General features: G+C 48.1%; 1 long non-coding RNA gene across 1 annotated transcript; it reads right to left on the bottom strand.

The window, feature by feature from the left end:
• Positions 1-1,692: 1,692 nt before the first annotated feature.
• On the bottom strand, positions 1,693-5,339 carry LOC109273255 (uncharacterized). The gene is made up of 3 exons (XR_002082944.2): positions 5,108-5,339; positions 4,135-4,229; positions 1,693-2,256 (listed from the first exon to the last, which is right to left on the bottom strand). It is a non-coding gene; the product is annotated as an uncharacterized LOC109273255 (long non-coding RNA).
• Positions 5,340-17,910: the final 12,571 nt, after the last annotated feature.

Raw genomic sequence — 17,910 nt, 5'->3', positions numbered from 1 at the left:
TGCTTCAGATTCTCTGTCTCCCTCTCTCTCTGCCCCTCTCCTGCTTTCATCTCTCTTTCTCTCTCAAAAATAATGAATAAACATAGAAAAAAAAAAAGAACTACAAGTCTCACTTCCTGGGTAATCCCCTCCATCCTGGGCAAATCAGGACCATCTGTCACCCTGAATGCTGGCAACCTGGTGTTCTTTATTTTCCTGATCACTCCCTCCGGCAAAGAGAATGGAGTGTGGCAGAAAACTCAGTTTGCTTAGTGACAGCAGAAGACAGAGATGCAGAGATGATTAGAGAGCTAACAGATCATAAACTGTCCAGAACATGGAGTCTGCTGAGCTCTTCCTGGTGCCGGAACTTGATGCAAGCCCTCACTATCCTTGCCAATTATCATGACAACGACCCATCAAGATATGTCTTATCACCCCTATTTTGGATGGAAAAAGAAAAAAGCTAAATGGGCACAAGGCAACAAGAAAGAAAGCGTGAATGAGTTAATCAATTAATAAAGTAATAACTTCATTGCTTCCATTAAAGTGACATCCTTGATTAATATGGTGGCACCTGGCCTTCCCCCTGCTCACAGAGCCCGCTGGAGCTTGACCAAGGAGCCCCAGGTGCCCACGGCACGGCACAGGCTCCCTCCCTGGGCCCGGCTGTCACCTGAGGCCCTCCCCAAAACTTCCCCCTGCTCTCTCCTGAAGCGGGCAGGTGGCCTGGCCTGGTGCTGGTGGCAAGTCAACAGAGAACAATTCCTTCTCCTTGGACAGAAGAGAGGTTGGCCGAGCAGCTCTGGGGGAGCTCCAAGAATACCTGGGACACCTGGCATCAGGGCTTCCGCACTGCAGACTACAGCTCGCGTTCAGAGCCCTCACAAATACTATTTCTAGAAGCACCAGGCTTGGAATTTTCCAAGCTCGTCAGAACTCCTTGGAAACTCGGAATGGTGTTCTCGGAACACTGCAGGGCACAGAGCAGACGTTTGATGGAATTCAGAGCTTTCTGGCTCTGAAGACTTGGCTTTCCTAACAAGCTGGTCATTCATTTCTTTCTGCTTCCAGAGGGGGAGCACCCCCAGACTAGGTGCTTCCATCTTACCATCTCTGTATTCTCTGGGCCCAGCACAGTGGTGGGCACCCAGGGATGCTCAGGCCATGCCCTTTTCCCGTCCCCTCCTGGTGTCACTGGCTGCTCTGGCCTGGTGAACAGCCTCCACACAGTGAGAGTGAGGCAGATACTTGAACTGTCCATGCAAGCATAGACCCTAGTCCACACTGCTAGCCTGGGGTCATGGAGACTGAGGAGCATAGACTTTAGAGCCAAATGGATGTGGGTTCAGTTTCTAGGGACTTATTCCTAAGCCTAATATTTTCATCTGCGATGCAGGGGTTACCTAGCTCAGTATTTTTACGGCTACAGACCATGTTGACTCAAACTGTTATGCAAAGAAGTAATTAAAAAAATTTCGAAGAAGTCTGGGCTTCAATTACTCTTTCTTAAACTGCAGAACTTGTCAGAGTTTCTCATAGTCCACTGGATATCGTAAGTCTCCAAGAGAAGTCTATGTGAGCCCCAAATGCCAAATGTACCGGGTCATTTTGTCAAGGAGCATCTTGAAGGTCTAGGGTTCTTGGAACCCACTTTGGGAAACACTGACAAAGCCTTTGGAAAGCAATAAAATGGGTATCAGCTGTCAGTACACTTTTCATAATTGTTACTGTTGCTTTATTACTTATTTATCCGTTGAAATAATACAAGGGACCTGGATCTGAACAAGCCCAAGATCATGTTTCAAAATTCACAAACGATTTTCTGAATAGAATTTCATGCTGGATTCGCTCAGGCCCATCTCCTGTGAGTTTTGCCAGCTTTAAAACATACACATTGAAAGCAGACAAATCCCTTCTCTCCTTGCTAATTAGGATGACGGATAGTAGAGCAGGGATCATCCCATGTCACAGTAGAGATGATGCCATGGCTTTTAATTAACCATACAGGGATTTGAGTGACGTGAGAGAAGCAGTGACAGTCCTCCAATGCACACGTGCTTACTCACACCCCAGACACACCAAGTCTTCAAGGACCAGTGACAAGGGAACAGTGGATGCCAACACCACTTAGCATTTTCAATTGCCCCTCTTTCCACGAGATGAGGTAGGGAAATGCAGACCGAGAAGAAGAGGCAGATTCACACCGCTGGCCTTTCTCGAAGACTTCTTGGGGGTACGTTCTTATTCCTTAGACACTTTCAGTCCCATTGTCACCTAAGTGGTGAATGGTTTTCCATTATTTCCAAGCACATTCTTGTACCCAGTGAGTACTGCTGGCCTTTAAGCCTGGCCCACATCCCCAGGCTGGGACTCTACTTCTGGGTTCTTATGTAGGGTCTGCTGTTGACTTGCTGGGGCATTTGTGAGTTTCCTTCACCATCCACCTTCCCTTTCTATGAGGCTGGATCCATTCTGCCGTGAGTGCCTTTGGGCTATGGCTGGCCTTGACTGCTTTATCCCAATTCAGCAAACATTTGGTGATCACCTGTTAGTTCCTGGGCCCTGGTTGTATGTAGGAGCCCAAACTCACTTCTAATCTCAAGGCCAAATAGTCTAGTTGGGTAGGGAAACACAGACACACAAAAAATAATGCATATACTGTGTAACTCAAGGGGGCCTGGAGTGGCCTGGTGCCAACCACTGGGCTTCTGCCTGCTGAAAGAGCCACCTATGGCTGCCCACCACCCTCCCTCCCCTTCCCCCACCCCGGCCTCCCCAAGGGTCAGGCCCCCGTGACCCTACATTTCAGGCTGCAGATCACAGGACATGGCTAAGGAGGAGAGAAACTGCCAGTCTGGACTGTTGTGGGGCTCGACTTTACTGGGACTGACGGCCATTCACAGACACCCACATGGAGGCTCAGAGAAGTCAAAGTTTTGTCTGTTGTCACTCGGCTAAGAAGTGGCAGTCTGTTGTCTCATCTCCTCTGTGAGGGACGGGGCTGGTGCTTGGCTCAGGTCTCCTTCATGTGGCAGGTGCCCCCAGCCTCCACAACGGGTCCTCAGCGTCCCCTTCTCCTAACATTTGTCCTTGCCTCAGAGAGTGTGCTCCCTCCCTGGGGACAGCCTGCAGCCAATGACTGGCCGATGAAGGAGCACAGATGGCCAGCCCCCTGCCTGCCGGAGCGGGGAAGCAGCCCTGTGGAGACCCTCCCCACCTGTGATCTGGCTCAACGGAGGCCCCTCCCCTGCTCTGCCTCCCTTACTTCCTGTGGGTCACCCCCTCAATGAGTCAGGTGAATCCCACCCCATGTCTCAGGCTCTGCTCTCAGGGCCTGACCTAAGATATTCTCCAAAACCCAGACCCCTGTCCATGCCATGTTCAGGATTACCACCAGCCTTTCTCTGTCCTGACGTGTGTCCTGGGATGCTGGCTGGTAACAGTGAAATATGTCATGAAGCGTCACTGCCGCCTGTCTTCCAGGCTGTTTGGCCAATGGCTGGCTTGAGGTGAGGGGTAGAGGAGAGAGAGGTTGGGGTATCTGCTCGTCTGCTCCTGCCCTGCCTTGCTGCCCAGTCACGACCTGTACCCATCTCTGCAGGGCTCCAGGTTTGAACCCAGCTCCTAACACCAAGTCTTCCCCTCTCCTCTTCTCTAGGGGTGGCCATGTCTCCCCCACCGACTGCTACTAGTCCCAACTGGTCCCGACTGCTACTGATCCTTTGTTAGGGTCCCTTCCAGCAAGAGTCCCTTTGTTCCTAGTCTCTGCAACGTTCCTGGCTGAGGGGGACATCTCTTTTCTGCCGGGCACCTGACTGCCTCAGCTTTCATCTGACAGGTGGATTCAGATTAATTGCCAGTGGCTGCCTGCGGTGGGGTGTTTTGAAGGATTTGGGTGTTTCCCCAGCAGGGAGAGTGCTGTGATCTATTAGTGATGCCTGTCAGTGTGCAGCAGGGGAGGGTGACATCAGTGCTACCTGTTGGCGGTCCCTGAACTACAGGCTCAGTCCCTGAACTCCCTTCCAGATCAGACTTCTAGACCCATTTATGGACAAAGGGATGAGCTTGCCTGACCAGAGCAGCCTACAGAAGACGCTGGCCAACAGGCTGGCGGCTTATGGTCACGGAAACCCGTGGTGCTGTGGGAAATACCTGTTCTGTGTGGCCGGTTCACCTTGACCTTGTAGTTTATGGACTCTGAGGTGCTGGTGTCAGTGGCGGACCGCCAGGGGGCGGCCTTTCACAGGCTGTTGACTGGCAGGTGAAAAAAAAAAAAAAAAAAAAAAAAAAAAAAACCAAACCAACCAGGTGGTCCACTGAATGCAAACACTTCCCGCTAGAAGTGAAGCTACGTGATGTCATCACAAAGGCACCATTGGAGCCAGGAGCTTGTTTTCAGTTCTTTCTTCTGCCCCCATTATCTCTCATAAATTCATATTTTCATCTAAAACATTATTGGATCAGCTATTCTAGGCTGAATTCTGTGGTATGTTCTGAGGGGGAATAAGAATAACCCCACAGCCCTAAGCCTATGAGGGCAGGTGGGGCGCCCTAATCACACGGGGTCCATTACTGAATTTGATCTCAGTTATGGAGGTGGAGGGGCTCTCGGGTGGCTCAGTCGGTTAAGTGTCCGACTTCAGCCCAGGTCACGATGTCACGGCCACTGAGTTTAAGCCCCACATCGGGCTGTCTGCTGTTAGTGCCGAGCCCGCTTCAGCTCCTCTCTCCTCACCCCTCTCTGTCCTCCCCCCATTCCTGTTCCTTCCCTTCTCGCTCTCTCAAAAATAAATAAATAAATAAAGGAGATTTAGTTAAACAAATAAAGTATGGAGGTGGAGAATGGGGTGGTTATTTTAGACAGGGGGACATTTCCCCCACGGAAGACCTGAGCTACGTGAGCTATGTGTAGGGGTGAGTCAGGTAAGGAGCTGGTGGGTTGCTGGTCCAGGCAGTGGGAGCCAGAGCCAGAAAGACCCTGGGCCAGAAAGATAAAGGGATTGGAAACCAGGCCGGAGCATTTGGACTCCACTGGGACCGAGCAGATCGGTGAAGAGGAAAAGCAGAGGGAGGCAGGTGCATTGGGCCGGCTGGGGCCGGAACACATGCATGCGGGGGGGCTGACCTGGTGCGTCCAGCAAGTGCTCCCTGAAGCTGGGGGTTGCTGAGCAGGAGACACAGTCTCTGTGTGTGATGATGACACCGCGTGTGTCCCAGGCTGTGTGAGGCTCAGTGGGGTTCTGCGTGGGAGCGTGTTCTGTAAGCTCGGGGGCAGAGGTCATGCTGTCAGGGAGCCAGCACCAGAGCCGTTAGTCTCCTGAGTGGCAGCAGGTGAGGTCCCGCTGATGCCCACCCAAGTTCCCTCAGCCCTGAGAGGCCAGACCTCCCGCAATCCGTCCAGAAGTGCATTTCCCCCCTCCCTCCCCTGCCCACATGCATCCACCTTTTGACTTCATGGCTCGGGCTTTTCCAAGCCCCCTGTGTCTCCCTTTCCTCCTCAATCCATCCCCGGAAATGGCTTTAAAAACTCCCTTTGGGGTCTCTCTGACGTGTCTCCTCAGGACCTTGTAGGCTCTGTCTGCCCCAGATACCCAACACTTAACAACTCTGTCTGTGGCGACTGGAGGCCACTTCGGAGGGAGAGTGGGTGCTGCAGCCACGGGGACGTCCCATCCAGGCTCCCAGGCTCTCCTCTGGATGTCCTTGCCTTCTCCTTTACCCTCCAAACTTCTATTTGCTCTTCAGAACTCAGCGGACTGACTTTCTCTGAACCCCCAGGACAACCGACCTGCCCCTCTCTGCACTCCCAGAGCTCCTGTCCCCACGTTCAGTGGAACAGGCAGGTGGCTGTGGGGCCGGCTTCTCCCTGGCCGGGTTAGCTGCCCAAGGGCTGGTGGCGTCTTGTCCAGGGCCCAGCACGGGGCTTGCGCTTAGTGGGGCATCAGCAAAAGCCCATCCGGATATGAATGTGTGAGTCAATGAATAAAAGAACACAAGTCTACGGGGACATTGCTCCCAAAAATGCATGTGGAGAGAAGCCCCCTCGCCCCCTGCCAAAGTGTGGTGTGCTGAGGGACGAGCCCACACATTCTAGGAAACGCCTCTCAGGCTGCAGAGAATCATAAACAGATAAAAATTCCATTTTGTCTTCAGCTCTGTGTTCCTTTGTGAGGCGTCCACAGAGAATCAGCCCAGATTCCAATTAGCGGCCCAGGGCCCAGGACCTGGAGGGTGGCTCAGCTCCCTCCCATTGTGAGCAAGTGAACCAGTAATAAATCCCCAATTAACAAGAGGGAACATTGATTGAACTTTTTTCCCCCTTGTCCTCCACTTTTGTTTGGTGCTCCCTGTAAACAGGCTGTGTGGCTGGCGTTCAAGAGGAAAGAAAATTGAATTTAAAGTTATTTTAAGCTTGCCATGATTAATGTCTTGCCAGGTAAGCCATGAAAAGGGATATCAAAAGACCAGAAAAATAATTCTACTCTTAAAGCAGCAAAAGCGATCTTCCTTTCTGCATATGTATGTATCACAGAGACCCCTGTCTTAGCTCGGGCTGCTGTAGCTGGGACACCACAGGCTGGGCAGCTCACACGACAAATATTTGTTTCTACAGCTCTAGAGTGTAGGGACTCTTGAGGCCAAGGTGGTGGCAGATTTGGGGTGTAGAGAGGGCTGCCTTCCTGGCTTACAGACAGCAGCCTTCTGGCTGTGTGTTCACGTGGCCTTTCCTCAGTGTGTGCTCATGGAAAGAGCTCTTTGTTCTTTTTCTTATAAAGGCCTAATCCCATCATGGGGCTCCCATGGCCTCATCTAAAAGTAATGATCACCCAAAGGCTCTACCTCCGAATACCATCCACCACACTGGGGGCTCGGGCTTCAACATAGGAGTTTTGGAGGGACACAGACATTCAGCCCAGACAGTCCCTTCACAGTAAACAGGTATGAAAACATAAGCCCTCCACGCAGCTGGTAGCACAGTATCTCGACACACCTACGTGATGGGTTCATATCCAACGTACCCATGAAGAGCACAAAACGCATGTGGGTACATCCTATCCTTAGGGCACATGGCACCTAGACGCATTCTACAGACACGTGGTAATAAAAGTCATGGTCAAAAGTCAGGTCAACTTTGCAGCCCTAGAAGCCAGGTTAGGATGGTTACCTTCGCCAAACCCACCGTCCTTGTTTTTAAAATGGTGATGCCAATCCTAGATTTGGTAGGATTTCATGAGATGTTATACATGAAACATTAGCATGGAAGCTGGTGCTACTGCATACGTTCACACACTATAAAGGACACACACTATAAAGGACACGCACTATAAAGACATATATTTCCTCCTTGCATATAAAAGTAAAGATTGAGTTATCCTGTGTGTGTGTATGTGTGTAATAATAACCATATATATATATATATATATATATATATATATATGACCTGACATATATATAACCTGATTTAGAATACTGCTTTCAATAGTATTTCCTCAAGTATGATGTTTGTTACCCATTTCATCACGATTCAAAACCAAGGTTGGGATTTGGACTTGGGTCTGGATCCACATCATGTCTTTGCAGTTTTGCAAGATATTTAGCCTCCCTGAGCTTCAGCCTCCTCCTCCGTAAGGTGGGAAACGGACTTGCCTTAGAGAGCTCAGAGAAGAAACCAGATAGTTTATGAGTTTGTTCATTCCACAAGCATTGCCTTGGTCCCCGAGCCCCAGGGGGAAGAGGATGGAAGGAAAACTACTATGGAGTTCCAGCTCCCAGGACCCCCACCCCACCCGGGGCAAAGCAGGCTTGGGAAAAAACCATCCACTGCAGCCCACGGCAGGTGCAGGGGTGACCAAGAGAGGGGCCAGCAGTTTATGCTGTCACATGATGGACAAGGGGTCCACGGGAGGAAGGCCAGCCCAGCAGATTCCCTCTTACAGAGGCTCTTCCCTAGCAGTTCTTAAAGCCTCCTGACTCCCGGTGTCCCTTGTCTACAACATTAGGAAAGATGTTAAGAGCGACCCCGTTGGTGGCAGGACATCCTCATCGTTTGACCACCATGTCTCCTGCATCCCTGCAAGAGCGCCTCCTGGCCCCTGCTGCACCTTGTCCGGCAGCCGGAGCAATTTTCATAGCATGTAGATCTGGAATCCTGTAACTTCTCCTGATCTCCCCTGGAGAGTCTTGCCTCTCTCACGGTGGAAGCTGGTTTTCTTTCCCTCAGGCTGCCCCACACCCCCTCCTCTCCTGCTGTCTCCTGCTGTCTAGCCTTGCTCGTTTAGCTCCAGCTACACCAGCCTCCTTCTCGTTCCCAGAATAAAGCTGGACTCACTGCCTCCCTGGGGGTGTCTCTGTCCCCTCTCCTGCTGTGTCCTCCACCCAAAGCACCCCTTCTCCTGAGTCCACAGAGCTGGTTTTCTCTCTTCCTTTAAGTCTTTCTGAGTGCAGAGAATACCTGCGGCAGTTCCTGTTCCCCAAGGAAGACACTGAGAGGGGGTGTTCACTCAGGAGGGGGGGCTGGAGCCTGCTTTCAGGGGTGAGGGAAGGTGTGTTGGCAGAACCCAGAGCAGCAGCCAGGATGGTCCTTCGAGTTAGAGGTTTGGGGCCAGGTCTTTGGACCCCAGCACCGACCAGTCACCAGGGAGGGTGGATGTCTTGGGGGAGGCAGCTCTCTCTGGGTGAGGAGGAGCAAATGTTCCATGAGCCCTATGAGACTGGTTCCGGCTGAGGGCACCCCAGTCCCCATGTGTGTCAGTTTCGATGGTGATGATCTATTCCTCCCCCCTCCGCCCCCCCCCCCCCAGGGAGGAAGGGGTCAGGCACAGCTTCACTTGACTCTGAGCAGGTAGTTGATCTCTGAAAAATGGTTCCATAGTAGAGGCTCAGTGCTAATCTTGGTTGTTGACAGGAGGCACGTTTGTGGCTGCAGAATCCAGGGCACCCTTGATGAGAGCAACCCAGGCTTTACCTTCCATCCCTGCCACCATGGTTACCATGGTTACCGTGGTTCCATTTATGGGAAATTCTGGCCACATGGTCAGTTGATGCTCTGTGATCAGGTGTTCCTTCTCAACCAGGACCAACTTTCACCCTGGCAGGTATTTATTGGCATGGCCTTGCTCCAGATACTCGGGTCCACTTTGGGATTCTCCTTATTAGGGCTTGCCAAAACCCTCCTGTGGCATCTTTTCTTACCACAGACACTTCTACTACCCTAGGGCCTGTCACTTCCCAGGGCTCAAGTGGCAGTGTATTGGCAGTGTAGCCTGAACCTTGTTCCGATCCCACTCAAAGCTGGCAGCCTCTGTGTCACATAGTAAATAAATTGGAACAGTATTCCAATGTGCAGAATATGTACTTCCTCTAGAACCTGGTGAAAGCTGTCAGATATAGCGCCTCCTTCTTACTGGGAGGAGGGAGGTGTGAATGCAATAATTGGGCATTTTTCTTTGGTGGGAAAGTCCCAGAATACCCCAGACCACTGGATCCTTAAAATCTTAATATGGTTTATTCCCACCCTTTGGAGCACAGGTTTCTTTTTTTTTTTTTAATTTTTTTTAATGTTTATTTATTATTGAGAGACAGAGAGAGACAGAGCATGAGCACGGGAGGGGCCGAGAGAGGGGGAGACACAGAATCCAAAGCAGGCTCTAAGGTGTCAGCACAGAGCCCAACGCAGGGCTTGAACCCACGAACCGCGAGATCATGACCCGAGCCGAAGTTGGACGCTTAACTGACTGAGCCACCCAGGCGCCCCTGGAGCACAGGTTTCTTACAGAGATCTTATTCAACATTCTTGCTGTATCTTGTGCATCTCTCCCAATTAGCAAGATGCCACTGATGTGTTAAAGCAATGCGGTGTCATGTGGAATGTCCAAACAATCTGGGTCCCTTCAGACTCTGATATTTTCGGGAGGGGAAGGTTAATAGAGCCCTGGGCAAGATTGCAATCGTACACAGGTGTCCTGAAATGAGAAAGAAGTGATTTGAGGTGTCCTTCCTGCTGGGACTGGGGAAAGAGTGGCCCAAAATCAATGGCTGCCCCATGAGCCTGGAGCGCCATTAGGGACTGAAAAGGCAAACCATAGAATAGGAGAAGATATTTGTAAAGCATTCATCCAACAAAGGACTCATATCTGGCATATTAAAAAAATACCTAAAAATCAATAAAAGTAGATATGGAATCTCACAGAAACCCCAAACAAAGGCTTGAGCAGAGACATCACAAATGTACCATAAATACAAGAGAAGATGGTCAACTTTATAGTTATGAAGGAAATAAAAATCAGAGACGCTACAAGATAATGCCAAACATGAAGGACTATGAAACCACTAAGGGCTACACTGGTAAACATTGGCGATACCAGGTGTTGGTAAAGATGCTGAGCAATGGAACTTACACATTTTTGTTGTGGGGACTCATCAGTTCAATAGTTTTTTCCACCAGCATGCTCTAAGACTCCGCAATTCCATCCTCCTGTATCTCCCTGAAAGAGTTGCGCACATATATTCATCAATTCATACTAACACGCACGTTCAGAGCAGCAATTTCATAATCACCCAAAACTGGAAACCACCCAGATGTCTGTCTACAGTAGGGTAAATAAATAAGGTGGTATGTTCAGTTAGTAAATACACTAACAATGAGAAGGCATGAATTGCAACTATAGACAGTACTGTGGGTGAATTTCACAAACTATTTTGAGGGGGGAAACATACAAAAGAGGACATACTCTATAATTCTATTTGAATGAAATTTTTAAAAATATGCAAAACTCACATATGGTGTTTGAAATTAGCCATGTGATCACTCTTGGGGAATAAGCAGTGATTGGAAGGGGGCATGAAGCTTAGATTCTGCTAATGATCTATTTCTTTATTTGGTTATTAGTAATGTAAGTGTCTGGTTTGGAAACTTTGTTGAGCTGGATAATGTTCGCTTTTTTATATGTATGTTGTACTCTGATAAAATCTACTGTGAACAAGTGAACTTCTTCATAATATTATCATGTACTCCCCTGCTCAAAACTTTCAGTGACTTTGTCTTGCACCCCAAAGGAATATCTGAACCCACTGGCCAATCCTCATCAGCTTTTAGGACTTGGTCCAGCCTATTTCTGCAGAAGGCGCGATGATGAGAGGGGTCAGGCCTGGAACACAATGCCTGAGGTAGTACTTGGAACATTTCGTATCGTGTTCCCTCTACTTGGAATTCTCCCACCCTCATCTCAAAATATTCTTGAGAAAGAATATTTCCATTTGACAAAGAGTTCATAGAGGTTAAGTGATTTGTGTAAGATCACATGGTTTGTCGGTGGCAGAATTCAACCTTGAACCCTCATCCTGGGTATTCTAGTCCAGGGCTCACATCAGTTTCTTGGAAGGAAAAGACAAGTGTAAGTTGTTTTGTAAATTTTCTTGTGGCTTAAAAGGCTTAGGAAGAATTTTGATGAATTGAATGGCCTTTTGGAAGTGATGTGCCTCCTGGATGAGCTTTCAGTTTCATTTTGGGGACAACACAGAAACACTCAAAATAAAATAACAGAGGTATATTTCAGTGTCAGGTGAAGAGCATTTGCGAAGCGTGATTAATTACCAAGTGGCCAATGCAGACAATGTTGGAGTTGGAATTGGAGTTGGAGAGATCTTTATGGGCTGGGCCTTGCAGGGAAGGTTCTGGAAGGGACTGGAGCACTAAGCTGCATGGCTGGGGAGGATTTGGAAAGCCACATATGGGGGAACCATTCCCACCTGGACCAGTTGAAGAGCATGAACCACATACTCACAGGGGTGTGTTGTTGGAACAGAAATGAGTTTGCTGGAGGCTAGTATTTACCAGGAGTTAATGGGGAATGTGAAGGGGCAGCAGGCGGAGGTGTAGGTTTTGGAGAAACTTGGATGCTAGATGAAGAACTCTAATTGTATTGCTGATTTAGAAATGTCTTGTTTCATTTTTCTTAAATGCAACTTGAAACAGGATGGCCAGGTGACAAATCCTGGTTTGGGTATCAGTGGTAGAGTGGAAACGAACTCTGCTGAAGTACTTTTATTTGGAATCCCATCTAGACCTGCCCCTGAGGCATAAAACAACAACAACCTATGGTTGATGAGGACATACAATGTGCATGGACACAGTGCTTCCTAGCTTACTACTTTTTAACCCTTGTTGTATCTCTATGAGATTACGGAGCATAGTATGAAGAGAATTGAATGGACTTTGGAGCCCGGCTCCTGGGGTCAAATCCTGGATCTGGCACTTCCTGACATTGCCGGTGGCTGTGTTCTGAATCCACTTCTTTGTGCTGAGGCCACATTTCCCTTGAGCCTCTCGCAGCCAACTACTGAATGAGTGTTGCAGGGATTCGGTGCAGGCAGGCTCTTCTGCAGGTGGAGCCATTTCTCCCTTGGGCCATGTTGGCTGGAGAGCTCCTGCCGTCTGGCCTCACGTTTCTCCTTACTGTAGTGCCTTCTGGGACTCCTCCCATTCCAGAAGCTGGGGCAGGGGACAAGTGGACCCGTGCAATTTTTAACAACAAAATCCAAGAGAGAGACTAAAAGATCTAAATAGATGAGAGATATACCATACTCACAATTGGAAAACTCAGTGTTGTCAATCTCCAGGTTGACCTAGAGATTCAATGCAATACCAGGCAAAATCACAAGTTATGTGAAAATGCAAAGGACTTACTATAAACCAAGACAAGCTTGAAGGACAATACAGTGGAGGGACTTATTCTACATTATTGAAAGGCTTCTTTTAAGTCCATAGTAGTGAAGACAGTGTGATCTTGGCACAAGGATAATTAAACATACAAATGGAAAAGAAAGGAGTGTCTAGAAATAGAACCAGGACTTACTAGAAAGTCACTCCAGTATTTTGGTGGACACAATTATTTCTTTCAGCAAATAATACTGGAGCAACTGGGTATCCATATGGAAAATAGAAACTCTGGACTTTTACCCCCCACCATACATGAAGATAATTTGAAATATATCATAAACCTACATGTAAGATGTAAAACATTAAAGCTTTCAGAATAAAATAGGAGACAATATCTTCATAACTTTTGGGTTTCTTGAGCAGGATGCAATAAGGCATTAACCAAAAATAAAATTATAAATATGTATCTATAAAGCATATATATTGTGGGACCTAAGGAATTTAACAAAAATCCCCTACCCCTGGACAAGCAGAGCAAGACTAACTCCATTTTGTGCTACACCCACCATCTCATGTATAACCCCCACATGACCTACTTATTGCTTAAGACACTCCCCCACCCTAGTCAAGCCACTGAGCACACCCTTACTGGAAACCAGCTCATATAGGAATGCGGAACCCCTAACCACCAAAGAATGTAAACCCCGCCTTTTGCCCGCCAAACTTGCGCACCAATTCTGACCAGAGTGATAGGCTAGTTCAAACAGTTACTATAGGGTAAATTGTAATTCAATTGGCCACCTGCGTGTGGACTGACATGACTATGCAACTTTCTGTGTGTGTTACAATCTCATTGGCCACTGGCCCCTATAAAACTGCTACTCCTCTTAACCTACGGGTCCAAGCCCCTGCTCCGCTGTGTCGGGTATACTTGGGCCCAAGCTTGAGCTTGCAAATAAACCCTTGTGCGTTTGCATCGGTATCGGCTCCTTGGTGGTCTCTCGGATTCGAAATCGGGGGCATTACAATATGTATATAGTGTATACACATATATAGTGTAATTAAAATTAAGAACTTCTGCTCACCAAAAGACATCTCTAAATGAGAGAAAAAGATAAGCCATAGATCAAGAGAAGCCCTTCATAGTACATGTATCTGACAGGAAGCTTGTATTTCAAATAAATAATGGGTACAAATTAATAAGAAAGACAGCAATGAAAAATAGGCAGAGACTTGAATTAGTATTTCACAGAACAGGGTCTCCAAATGACTGATAAGATCACAAAATGTCAAACACCATTATTTTTCAGGTAAATGTAAGTTAAAACTACAATGCCAACTAGATCATCTAAAATGTACTCGAAAAAATTCTGATGGTGCCAGTTGTCGGTGAGGATTTGAAACACCTGGATCATTCATACATTGCTGATGCCGTGTGAGTTCGTAAAATCATTTTGGACAACGCCATGGCATTACCTATTAAATTTAACTACGTACCAGCCCTATGATTTAAAAATATTACTCCTAGGTGTACACATAAGAAAAATAAATGAGTATGTTCGTGTAAGAAGAAATGCGTAAGAATGTTCATGCAGCTTTATTCATAGCAGCACAAAATTGGAAGCAAGGGAGACGTCCATCCATAATAGAACGGAAAAATCAATGATGGTGTGTTTATGCATCAGAAAACCAAACAGAGGGGCTGAGAGCTGGAGCCTTGCCTGGCGCTGGGTGCTGGGCAGCAGTTTCTCCCTGAAGGCTCAGCTGGTACAGTTTCATGCAACCACAGAACACAGATCATCCCAGTGCCTGGAGACTAGGATACGTGTTTTGTGGAAAGGAAGGGAAGACCTATCGCAACTGCTCGGATTCATGACCTTACTACACACTTGTCCATGCACTGTGGACGTACGTAGGGAAGGGGTGCAAGCAGAAAATCTGGACACATGCAGGTAATTCCTTCCTTCTTTCTTCCTCTCTTCCTCCCTTTTGCCCCCTTCCTGTCTACCTTCTCCTTCCTTCCACTCTTGCTCTTTCCTCCCTCCCTCCCATTGTCCCTTCCTTGAAAGGAGCCAACACAAAGGTTAGAGATCCCAGGAAGAAGGCTAGGTAGGAGCAGAGATCGCTATGTGGTGGAAACATCGCAGAAAACAAACCACACTGACTGTACGTGTTCCTGACAGCCCACTCCCAGGCTGTCCAGGGAGGTAGGTGGCTCTGTGGCTGCATGTCCCGGGGCCCAGGAAGATGACAAAGCTCTTCGAAGAGGTGATGGATTTGAATAATGTCTCATCTAAATGCGGGCAACAGCACAGGGGATAATTATCTACCACCTGAGCACTCTTCAGCCCCCAGGCCTTGGAGCTCAGAAATGCCAGGTGGAGGTGAGAAGCCTTCCAGGCCTGACAGCCTGCATGTGGCTCTGGATGGATCCCTCAGTGGCCAGTCCAGAGCTGGTGTCTGGAACTCAGCTTGAAAACTTTTTTGGATGCATGTCAGAGTGAGGGATGGCCCATATAGCTGCCAACTCTGCCCATTAGACTGGACACGTACGATGACCTGTGGGCAGCTCAGATGCAGTGGCAGAAGGGCTGGAGCCTTGGAGCAAAATCCTAGTAAAGATGATATAAGCAGGAACAGTCCCTGAGCACTTGGTCCATGCCAGGCTCTGCACCATAATTGTAAAGCTCTCTTCATGACAGCTGTGATGTGAGAGTTGTTAAGATGGAAAATAACCATTTTAAGATGAAAAATGTCCAGTTTATTGTTTGCTACTGAGACTCACTGTGCTTGCACTTGCGACAGATTGTCTCACTCAGTGCTCACAGCTCAATGATGTAGGTGCTGCTATGACCCCCTTTTAACAAGATGAGAAAACCGAGGCCGACAGACAGGAAATGTCTGTAATTTATGTAGTGTCTGCAACCAAGTCTCCTGAGTCTAAGCAACTGACTGGAACCACAGGGGTGGCATCCTTTGCTGCCTAGTGGCTGAGAATGGGAGGTGGAGCTTTGCAAAAGTAAACCTTGAGATAACCAGTGCATGCCTTGGCCTCCCAATTCCTGGCACCCTCAGTGGGAGCACTCACACCTGCCCTGATGTCATCACTGTTACTATGCAGAGACAGAATGAAAATACAGCAAGTTCCAAGAGCAACTGTTGGTCCTTCTCAGTGTTCATGGCAGTGCCCTGAGCTCCCCAAAGGAAAACCAAACAAGCAACATCCTACACAAGAACACGTATCCACGGGGAGACTGATGCTATTATGGCCTCTACTGTGGGTCAGCCCCTGTGCAAGGGGGTATGACACATTAGTTTCCCACTTAAAGACAGGGGAACTAAGGGTCAGTTGATGACTGATCTTAGGAACATTGTCACTATGAGGCAACCAGGACAATAAAATTTTCACGTGCCAAATCATATGAGAAAATGTAGAGGGATCCAGGGTTGTTTATTACCATTTATAAGAAAATGGTGATGATGATGGTGGTGATGATGATGGTGATAGTGATGATGACGGTTACCATGGTGATGGTGGTGGTAATGATGGTGATGATAGTCATGGTGGTGATAATGGTAATGACGAGGACGATGTTGACATCATTAGCTACCACTTACAGAGAAGTCATTATATGCCAGGAGCTCTTATACATACTCTACTGTACATGTGTTATCTTTTTTTAAAATGTTTATTTATTTATTTTTGAGAGAGAGAGAAAGCAGGGGGGGAGCAGAGAGAGAGAGAGAGAGAGAGAGAGAGAGAGAGAGAGAGAATCCCAAGCAGGCTCTGCACTGTCAGCATAGAGCCCAACGCGGGGATTGAACTCACAAACCCTGAGATCATGACCTAGGCTGAAGTCAAGAGTTGAAGGCTTAACTGAGCCAGTCAGGTGGTCCTGTACATGTGTCATATAAGTGAATCATCACAAAACTCCACAGATGAGCATTATTATTATCCCAATTTTCCTGATGGAGAAATTGAAGCTCAGAGAGGTTTATTGCCTTGCCCAAGGTCACAAGCTATGTTGCTGCTCAGAGAGGGGACTGGGAGTAGGCAGGTCTCTATGCACAGAGGAAGGGCCATCCTGAAGAGTGAGTGGCAGACATGCCCTTCGGAGGAGAGGAGGAGGACGAGGGTAGAACCCGCACAAGCACCTAGTCCTTGACAGACAACAACCATCTCTGCAGCTGCACTTGTTCAGCAAGAGGATGGTCTTCCAGGGAGAGGAGTGGGCACCCCATCCCTGGGGGAGACACGCATGCCAAAGGTAGGTCAACTGAGGCTAGGGTGCTGGGAACAGGCTGCATAGGGTGGAGACAGAGTCTCTGTGCTTCTTAACTCTGTCTGCAGTTCTGTGGTAATGTTTCAGTGTCTTCATGCCAACTTCCTGGGCTTTTTGCAAGAAGCAAGATCAGGGTTAATCTGCTACCTAGCAATGGCAACCATTTGCATGTTCCCTTGGGGAAAATGCAAGATTTGCAAAGTCAAATCTGATTAAGATACACAGACTTCCTTAAGGAACAGTGATTATACATCACAATGAAAGGATAAACAGAGCCCAGAGTGGTGAATTCAACAATAGGCCTTCACAGCTGGGAGCATCAGTCGCCTTTGATAGGGAGCTTATTGTCTGTGCATAAATTCTCCCAATTCTCCCCCAGTGGCCTGGCAGAGGAGTAAAAAAGAACCATTTTTCTAACCTTCTGCAATGAAAAGGAGTCCCAGGCCTCCTATGAATGTTGGCTTAGCAAACACTCCTGTCTAACTGCCACATTTGTTGCCCAGGATTCCTCTGGGGAGCCAGGTTCAGTCTAGAGGAACTCAGTGTCCTGGAAAGAGGAGGGACAGGGGCACCAGCTTAGGCAGGGAATGGCTGTCAAATCACTAATGCCCGAATCAGATCAGCAGCCTCAGAACTGTCTCAGGGGGGCACGTTCATCCTGGACCCCTCACCAGGACAGCATTTCAAAACCCATTCCACACAGAGAAGGGCACAGGAACAGAAAGGACAAAGGCATTCTGTATCTTTGTGCCTTTCCTCATCACCACAGCGGTTCAAAGTTCAGAGGACGGGGAGAATTTTGTATGCTGGAATGTTGCTGGAGACATCGCACGGATGTGGAGCTGGGCTTGAAGGAAAAAGAAGAACTTGTAGAAATGGTGTTTTCCATGCTGTGTGCCATGCACGAGTCCCAGCTCCCTTCTGATTTCTGGGTCTTGGTTTTCTTATCTATTAAAAGAGAGGGTTGTCTTCAAGTGCAGGTTACAA

The sequence above is a fragment of the Panthera pardus genome, unplaced genomic scaffold (genome assembly GCF_024362965.1).
Source record: "Panthera pardus isolate Hobbes unplaced genomic scaffold, ASM2436296v1 HiC_scaffold_7, whole genome shotgun sequence".
Lineage (NCBI taxonomy): Eukaryota > Metazoa > Chordata > Mammalia > Carnivora > Felidae > Panthera > Panthera pardus.
Note: the sequence above shows the minus strand (reverse complement) of the source record. Positions and strands in the feature narration are given on the sequence as shown.